Here is a 10,430-nt window from a genome sequence, read left to right as displayed (position 1 = left end):
ATGTGGACATCTTTTTGTGGGGGAGTGGACATAATTCCACCTACCACACATGATAAGTATTAAACATATATTTTTGATGTCAATTTTTCAATATGTAAAACCCAAGTATTGTTAATGATGCTTATATCCTTAACCAATCCATTCCATGATATCAGAGTAGTGTTTCAGTCTTTACTGTCCAATAGAAATCATATGAGTCTGTAGGAAGTGTGCTAAAATGGGGGGGTGGGGGAGGTCTGGATTCTTGGGTTGTTATCCAAGAGCTGCTACTGACTCCTCTTCACTAGAATAGCCAATTTCAGGGAGGTTTAGTTTATCTATAGATTAAAATAGACCTGAAATCCTTTCAAGCTAACATATGTTTAAAATCGACAATGTTTTCTATGATTATCATTCTCCTGACACCAAGATCATAAAATAGGTTATCCCACTTACTTGGCACTTATGGTCTGCCTTTAAGTTGGCTTAGCAAAACCTATCCTTAGAATTCATGATCTTTAATTCAAGCAACATCTGTTTTGTTTCCTTCTGTTTTTTAATTTATTAAAATCTTTGTCTTAGTTCAGGCTGCTATAAAAATTACTATCGACAGGGTAGCTTAAACAACAAACATTTATTTCTCACAGTTCTGGAAGCTCACATTCGAGATCAATGTGCCAGCAGGTGTCGTGTCTGGTGAGAACCCTCTTTCTGGTTTTCAAACAGCCATTTTCTCATTGTATCCTCACATGGTAAGATACACAGAGAAAGGAAACAAACACTATGTCTCTTCTTATAAAGGCACTAGTCCTATTCAAGAGGGCTTCATTCTCATGACCTAATTACCTCCTAATACCATCACATTGGGAGTTAGGATTTCATCATATGAATTTTTGGGGGGGTCCATAAACATTCAGTACATAACATCTCATCCAACAAATACTTAAAATTTTGCCAAAGGGACATTTTAAAATGTCCCTCTTCTAGAACATTCTATCTCATGCACTGATATCCAAATTTAATTTTGGAATATAAAATTATTTCTCAGACCTACAATTTTAGCAACAGAGGAAATAGAAATAAAAACATCTGGTTCATATAACTAACATAATTTTGAATAGGCTTAGTTATCCTTCATAAACAAATAACCCAACATCTTAGTTTCTTAAAGAACAATTACTTCTCATGTTACATTTTTGTCAGTGATGTGCTTTGGCTCTGCTTCACATTGGCACAACACTGAGACCCTGCCTGATCAAGCAGCCCCTAACTGGATCCTTCCTATGTTTTGAAAGGGAGCAGAGAATGTTGGGATGAAGCACTAGTTGAATGTGAGAGCATATATGCAGAAGTAACACGCACAATACTTTTTATTTTCATCTGGCAAAGCAAGTCACTGGGATCAATATAGCTATTCCTCATATCAACAAGGTGATTGTTTATGCCTTCTTCATTTTGAGGCTTGTAGCCAAGCCTGACAGTGATAGGACAGAGGTATATATTCTTCTCTTAGGAAGGACTAGCATATGTTTAGAAAAATACACATTCTACCATACTATAAAAAAAAAGTTTCTCCATTGATTAATTATGAAGAATTCTACTCTATCTGTTTTATAGGTTTTTATTTATTTTTCTCATTCAGATCTTATAAATTTGTACTAGGTCATGCCATCTCTTACTACGGGTTAGAATTTTAAGCCAGATTAATTGTGTATTAACAACTATATAGCAGCATACTAACCTCACTTTTGTCTTCCTATCACTTTCTTAATCTAATTTTACCCTGGCCTCATTTATTTTTTTTTCCAAGTTTGAAAATGGAGGTGCAGTTTACAAACAATATAATTTACCACATTTCAGTGTACTATTTGATGAGGTTAAAATGCATACATTTGTGTAAATTCCAGCACAATAATTATAAGAGAACATTTCTCCAAAAAGTTTTTCTTGTGTCCCTCTGTAGTTTCCTCTCCTGAATCCCAGTCTCTGGCAATCATTAACCTGCTTCCTGTTATGTAGTTTTATATTTATTGCTATATAAACAAAACCATAGTGTATATAGCCTTTGGTGTCTGACTTGTGTGTATTAGTAGTCAGTTCTTTTGTATTGCTGAGTTGTATTTCATCATACAGGAAAACCACAATTTGTTAATCTGTTCTTCAGTTGATGAACAACTGGGTTGTCTCCAGTTTGAGAACATTATAAAGGTTCTATAAATGTCATCATACAACTCTTTATGTGAACACATTTTATTTCTTTTACATATATACCTAGAAGTGGGATCGCTGGGACACATAGTAAGTGTATGATTAACTCATAAGAAATCACAAAATTGTTTCTGTCAGTTTTTGCTTCACACACATTGATGCTCTGTTTATTAGTTACAGGTATATTTATAATTGTTATATTGCCATATTATACTGATTCATTTTCATTATAAAGTTACTCTTACAATAATTCTTGATTTTGACCTTATTTTTCCTGACATTTTTAGAACTCAAACTCTCTTATGATTATTCTCTGTATAGCATTCTTTTTCTAGTTTCTTATTATTATTCTACTTGTGCTTTGTATTTAAAGTGCATGTTAGGCAGCATACAGTTGGGTTTTGCTTTTTATCCAATCTGACAATCTTTGCCTATTGATTGGCATCATCAATCTACACTTAGTGAAATTATAGATATTTTTGTGTTTATTCTGCCAATTTGCTACTTTTATTTGTCTCTAATATTTTTTATCCATTCTTTCTTTCTTGTCTTATTTTGCATTCATCATTTTTAATATTTCATTTTCATTTATCTGTTGGTTTCTAGCTATCTTCATTATTTTACTTATACTAATCTATTTACCATTAATGTTGAATTACTCAGGTAAAATATAGGAACATTAAAACAGCATATTTTTATTTACCATGACTTCTTCTTGGGCATAAACAGTGCTTACCTTCTCTGTGATTTCTTTGCTGTTAGAGACACTTATAATTTTCAATTTCTCTGTGGCTTTGAGTTACATACTAAATTTGTTTATTAGTTCTAACAGTTTTTTGGTGAAGTCTCTAGGGTTTTCTATATACAATACCATGTCCTCTGCAAAGAGAGAGTTTTACTTGATTTTTTTTTCTACTTGGATACCTTATATTTCTTTTTCTTGCCTACTGCTCTAGCTGGGACTTCCAGTACTATGTTGAATGAAATTGCTGCCAGTGGTCATCCCTGTCCTATTCTTGTTCTTAGAGGAAAAGCTTTTGGCTTCTAAGTATCGATAAGTATTTCATAAGTATCGATATATTTATTTATGAATATATTTATTCAATTATGTCAAAGCCTGGAAAAGGATTATCTGGTCATGCCCTGGTGGTCTGACACACTTTGGAAAATTGTGACATGATTTGAAACATGGGATGTTAATATTTCTGCATGCCACCATTGTAGCTTCCATCTGGAATTCCTCAGTGCTCATCCCTTTTATCCCAGCATGCCACCCAATCTTGCCATCATGCTGTGTAGGCTCTACTCCTTCCATATTCTCATATACATCAAGTTTTGTAGCTGATGTATTTTGAAATGTTTACTAAATTCATTCCTGTCTTAAGTCCCAACATCTTAGTTGTTCTAATATGTTCAATGTTATTATCAGTTAAACTCATATAATAAAGGGTATGATTCTGGTTACTAAAGAATCCAAGGGGAGATTTCCCAGATTATGCTAACAAACAGTGGGTGTATAATGATAATGATTTTGATGACCTTTGGGAATGTATTAGTCATGTTTACCCACTATTCATTTATTTTCTACTATTTGTTAATTAGTGCCAAAGAAATATAGAAGCTTCTTTTATGCCTCCCATTAACTACTGAGAATGAAATCATCCTCCTTGTTTATATATTCGAGACCCAAAACAATCTCATATGGCCTTAGAGCAGTTTATCTTTCTCTCCTTGGACATTATATTACCATCTCTATGAATCTCCTTGGGAGGCACTGACTAGAAAGAAAGAAGCTACATTAAAGCATGTTGTATAAAGATCCTCAAGAATGAGAAGAGATTTGAAGGAAAATAGTGAGATGAAAACAGATCAATATGACATTTAGTAAAAGCTTGTTGACAGAGAGGCATTCAAAGAAAGTCTACACAAGCAAAGGATCAAGAGTGTCCTTGCTGAGAGTGATAAGAAAAAACATAAGATGAGTGACCAATGAGATAAGAAGTTCAGAGCATTGGAGAAACATTAAGAATATAAGAGTCAGAGAATGTAGAATAGAGATGAAACCAAGAGAAAGTTAAGAGGCTTTGGAAGACAGCTCAGTAGAAAGAAAATGTTCAAGCTTGGTGTGGGCCTGGGAGGTCAGCATATCAGTCATGAGGAAAGTCATCCAGCCAAGAAGTAAAGGATATTGGACATTTCTGATAATTACAGTTTGTAAAATAGAAGTTTTATACATATTATTTTTAATTTTTATTTTATGTTGGAGTATAGTTGATTTACAATGCTGTGTTAGTTTCAGGTATACAGCAAAGTGAATCAGTTATACATATACATATATCCATTCTTTTTCAGATTCTTTTCCCATATAGATTATGACAGAATATTGAGTAGAGCTCCCTGTGTTATACAGTTGGTCCTTGTTGATTATCTATCTTATATATAATAGTGCATGTATTTTAATCCCGAATTCCTAATATTCTTTTAAGGAATAAACAATCTTGAATATAACACTAAAACATAGAAAGCTATTTTACTGAGTTCATTATCATATTTGCTGTATCATTTAATTTACCTTCATGATAAGATGTTTTATTCTGATCATTATTCTCTCTGCTCACACAGTGCTAATGTTTATACTTAATCATACAACATCTTCTGAGGAACATTTTTGTCTCCCCTAGAGTCAATAGCCTCCATGTAGAGGTGCTTGTTAAATTCTCCTTTATGTGGCATGCACATTAAATATTGTACGGAGCTATTGGCCTATTAATGACTTATATTCAATGGCCTATATTGACTTTGTTTCTAAACTCAGTCCTATTGAGGAGGAAGTTATGAAGAGTTCATTTTATGAAGTAAGTGAATGCATAGTAAATTTTGTAGAGACCCAGTTTTTAACTCCTCATTCAGGAAAAACAAAAAAGGTCAATATACCTAAATAGAAGAGTCAATATACCTAAAGAAAATTAGAGTTTTAGAAGATAAATATTAATAGTAGCAAAATACATAAAGAGAAATAGCTTATTACTCCTTTACTTTCTTTTTCTTTATCCTTTTATTTATTTATTCATTTATTTATTAATATTTTTAGAAGATAAGAATGGATTTTTAACTCTTAGTGGAAGAAATTGGATTCTGCTTTAACATAATTGTAATAACCATGTTTCTAGTTTCTGTATTTAGTGATTTGGCATTCTTTATAGACCTGATTCCAGTGTCACCCTTGTTTACCACTCTAGGTCTGACTGTGTTATTCCCCCTTTCATGCAATTAATATTTTACAGTAACCAACCACATTTAAACATATCTTCATTTTTTGCCTTCACCAATAACAAACTTCTGCCTTTCCCTGTTTCCTGCCGTAACCACAGAAAAGTACCAGCACACAGTTTCTCTCTTTCTGCCTGCCCACCTTGTTGGTGCTTACCTGTTTGGCCCTGTGTGGTGTGCCATGTCTCTTGTTTCAAGAAACCTTGAGCATAATAAACTTCTTTCTTCCTGACAGTGATTTCTACTCTTCATGTCTTAAAATACCTGATTAAAATAAATCCTAGTTACCCTTAAAATAATAATAGTAAATAAGTGGTAGATAAAAGTTATATTATTCAAGTATATTGTACTATATAAAATACCATACACATCATACAATTTGCACATATATACTTATGAGAAAGTTTATATCCCATGATGAAAACAAAAGGATAGGTTTAAATTTATATCATATATATATATATGTATATATGTATATATATATATATTAAAATGGATATCTGAGAAACTGCCATTGTGATAGAGAATAACAGGCAATTTTCTGAAATTTTAACTGTCTCCTCATTCCTCTCTTCTTTTTCTTAAGCTGACACTCTCACTTAAAATTCTCTGGGAAATATCTAGTTCATTCAGCAAAAATTACTTGAATTCTGTATGTACCATCTTCTGTATCCTTGCATTTTTCACATTAATGTGAGGAACAGCTAGACACAGAGTTTCTCATTCTGCCCAAGACTAAATCCTCTATTTTTTTGATATTTAACTTGTTAGTCCTCTCCCATGTAGTTTTTAATATCTGTATAAGTGTTTTAACTTTAAGTTAAGAAAATACATCTTCCATATATGCAAATATATATCAATTATATCAAACTTTAAATTTATGTATCGAATGGATACAAAATAATTTTTCACTATGGTTCTAATTTTAATTTCACTGCCTGTTAAGGAATTTGAGCAAGTTTATATTAATAAATTATTGTTGTTTCATCTCCTATGAAATGCTTGTTTATTTCTTTTACTCATTTTTTATTTGTTTGTATTTCTTCTTTATTTGTCCCTTTGATATCTGGGTCTTTATTATATATTTTAAATATGTGACTTTTTTTAGTTAAAACATATGGCAAATAATTTCCTCTTGTTTATGCTCGTTTTCCACGCTTGCTGATCATTTCTTAATTTGCATAAAAAAATCTTTTCACCGGATTGAGCTTTTCGTATTTTATATAAGATTTTCCATACTTCGAGTTTATAAAAATATTTACCCTTTTTCACATTTAAGATTGAATCCACTTATGTCTGATTTTTAAATTTGGATTAAGAAGATAATTCATTTCTGTGATTTTTCCATTAAAAATAATCAATTACATTAACATCTGTTAAGGATTAAGTCATTTTGCCCTAATCTTTATTGGCACATTTGTCATATAAAAATGTCTATATATACATGAGTCTGTACCTGGGCTCATTTATTTTCTATTGATTTACATGCCAATTCTTTCATCAATATTTAATTTCTTAATATTTATAGAGTTATAAACTCTAGATGTACTATGGACATGTTTACTCTACCTTGTTGAGATTAGTCAGGAGAGCCATAGATAGTTTTATTCCACTGCTTTTTCATATACATTTAAAAAAAATCAGTTTGTCAAGATCTCTAAATCTCTCTTTTTTTTTTAACATCTTTATTGGAGTATAATTGCTTTTCAGAGTTGTGTTAGTTTCTGCTATATAACAAAGTGAAAAAGCTATATATTTACGTATATCCCTATATCCCCTCCCTCTTAACGTTTCTCTCCCATCCTCCCTATCCCACCCTTCTAGGTGGTCACAAAGCACCAAGCTGATCTCCTTGTGCTATGCAGCTGCTTCCCACTAGCTATCTATTTTACATTTGGTAGTGTATATATGTCCATGCCACTCTCTCACTTCACCCCAGCTTACCCTTCCCCCTCTCTGTGTCCTCAAGTCTATTTTCTACGTCTGCATCTTTATTCCTGTCCTGCCACTAGGTTCTCCAGAAACACTTTTTTTTTTTTTTTAGCTTCTATATATATATGGGTTAGCATATGGTATTTCTTTTTCTCTTTCTGACTTGCTTCACTCTGTATGACAGTCTTTAGGTCCATCCACGTCTCAACAAATGACTCAATTTTGTTCCTTTTTATGGCTGAGTAATATTCCATTGTATATATGTGCCACACCTTCTTTATCCATTCATCTGTCAATGGACACTTAGGTTGCTTCCATGTCCTGGCTATTGTAAATAGTGCTGCAAGGAACATTGTGGTGTATGTGTCCTTTTGAATTATGGTTTTCTCTGGGTATATGCCCAGTAGTGGGATTGCTGGGTCATATGGTAGCTCTATTTTTAGTTTTTTAAGGAAACTCCATACCATTTTCCATAGTGGCTGTATCAATTTACAGTTCCACAAACAGTGTAAGAGTGTTCCCTTTTCTCCACACCCTCTCCAACATTTATTGTTTGTAGATTTTTTGGTGATGGCCATTCTGACCGGTGTGAAGTGATACATCATTGTAGTTTTGATTTGCATTTCTCTAATGATCAGTGGTGTCAAGCATCCTTTCATGTGTTTGTTGGCAATCTGTATATCTTCTTTGGAGAAATGTCTATTTATATCTTCTGCCCATTTTTGGATTGGGTTTTTGGTTTTTTTGATATTCAGCTTCATGAGGTGCTTGTATATTTTGGAGATTAATCCTTTGTCAGTTGCTTCATTTGCAAATATATTCTCCCATTCTGAGGGTTGTCTTTGCATCTTATTTATGGTTTCCTTTGTTGTGCAAAAGCTTGTAAGATTCATTAGGTCCCATTTGTTTATTTTTGTTTTTATTTCCATTTCCCTATGAGGTGGGTCAAAAAGGATCTTGCTGTGATTGATGTCATAGAGTGTTCTGCCTATGTTTTCCTCTAAGAGTTTTATAGTGTCTGGCCTGCCTTTAGTCCATTTTGAGTTTATTTCTGGGTATGGTGTTAGGAAGTATTCTAATATCATTCTTTTACATGGAGTCTTTTACTGTGCAGTTTTCCCAGCATCACTTATTGAAGAGGCTGTCTTTTCTACATTGTATATTCTTGCCTCCTTTATCAAAGATAAGGTGACCATATGTGCATGGGTTTATCTCTGGGCTTTCTATCCTGTTCCACTGATCTATATTTCTGTTTCTGTGCCAGTACCATACTGTCTTGGTTACTGTAGATTTATAGTATAGTCAGAAGTCAGGGAGCCTGATTCCTCCAGTTCAGCTTTTTTCCTCAAGATTGCTTTGGCTATTTGGGATCTTTTGTGTTTTCATACAAATTGTGAAATGTTTTGTTCCAGTTCTGTGAAAAATGCCATTGATAATTTGTTAGGGATTGCATTGAATCTGTAGATTGCTTTGGGTAGTATAGTCATTTTCACAATGTTGATTCTTCCAATCCAAGAACATGGTATATCTCTCTATCTATTTGTTTCATCTTTAATTTCTTTCATCAGTGTCTTATAATTTTCTGCATACCGGTCTTTTGTCTACTTAGGTAGGTTTATTCCTAGATATTTTATTCTTTTTGTTGCAATGGTAAATGTGAGTGTTTTCTTAATTGCACTTTCAGATTTTTCATCATTAGTGTATAGGAATGCAAGAGATTTCTGTGCATTAATTTTGTATCCTGCTACTTTACCAAATTCATTGATTAGCTCTAGTAGTTTTCTGGTAGCATCTTTAGGATTCTCTATATATAGTATCATGTTATCTGCAGGCAGTGACCCTTTTATTTCTTCATTTCCCATTTGGATTCCTTTATTTCTTTTTCTTCTCTATTGCTGTGGCTAAAACTTCCAAAACTATGTTGAATAATAGTGGTGAGAGTGGACAACCTTGTCTTGTTCCTGATCTTAGTGGAAATGGTTTAAGTTTTTCACCATTGCAAATGATGTTGCCTGTGGGTTTGTCATATAGAGCCTTTATTATGTTGAGGTATACTCCCTCTATGCCTACTTTTTGGAGGGTTTTTATCATAAATTTGTGTTGAATTTTGTCAAAAGAATTTTCTGCATCTATTGAGATTATCATATGTTTTTATCCTTCATCTTGTTGATATGGTGTATCACATTGATTGATCTGTGTATATTGAAGAATCCTTGCATTCCTGGAATAAACTCCACTTGATCTTTCTGTATAATGCTTTTAATGTGCTGTTGGATTCTGTTTGCTAGTATTTTGTTGAGGATTTTTGCATCTGTGTTCTTCAGTGATATTGGTCTGTAATTTTCTTTTTTTGTGACATCTTCTTCTGGTTTGGTATCAGGTGATGGTGGCCTCATAGAATGAGTTTAGGAGTGTTCTTCCCTCTACTATATTTTGGAAGACTTTGAGAAGGATAGGTGTTAGCTCTTCTCTAATGTTTGATAGAATTCGCCTGTGAAGCCATCTGGTCCTGGGCTTTTGTTTGTTGGAAGATTTTTATTCAGTTTCAATTTCAGTGCCTGTGATTGGTCTATTTATATTTTCTATTTCTTCCTGGTTCTGTCTCGGAAGGTTGTGCTTTTCTAAGACTTTGTCCATTTCTTCCATTTCTTCCAGGTTGTCCATTTTATTGACATATAGGTGCTTGTAGTAATCTCTCATGATCCTTTGTACCTCTGCAGTTTCAGTTGTTACTTCTCCTTTGTCATCTCTATTCCTATTGATTTGAGTCTTCTCCCTTTTTTTCTTGATGAGTCTGGCTAGTGGCTTATCAATATTGTTTCTCTTCTCAAAGAACCAGCTTTTAGTGTTATTGATCTTTGCTATTGTTTCTTCATTTGTTTTTCATTGATTTCTGATCTGATCTTTATGATTTCTTTCCTTCTGCTAACTTTGGGTTTTTTTTCTTCTTTCTGTAAGTGCTTTAGGTGTATGGTTAGGTTGCTTATTTGAGATTTTTCTTGTTTCTTGAGGTAGGATTGTATTGCCATAAACTTCCCTCT

The sequence above is a fragment of the Mesoplodon mirus genome (assembly GCF_964341445.2).
Source record: "Mesoplodon mirus genome assembly, chromosome: 10".
Classification (NCBI taxonomy): domain Eukaryota; kingdom Metazoa; phylum Chordata; class Mammalia; order Artiodactyla; family Ziphiidae; genus Mesoplodon; species Mesoplodon mirus.
This window is presented reverse-complemented; position numbering follows the sequence as displayed.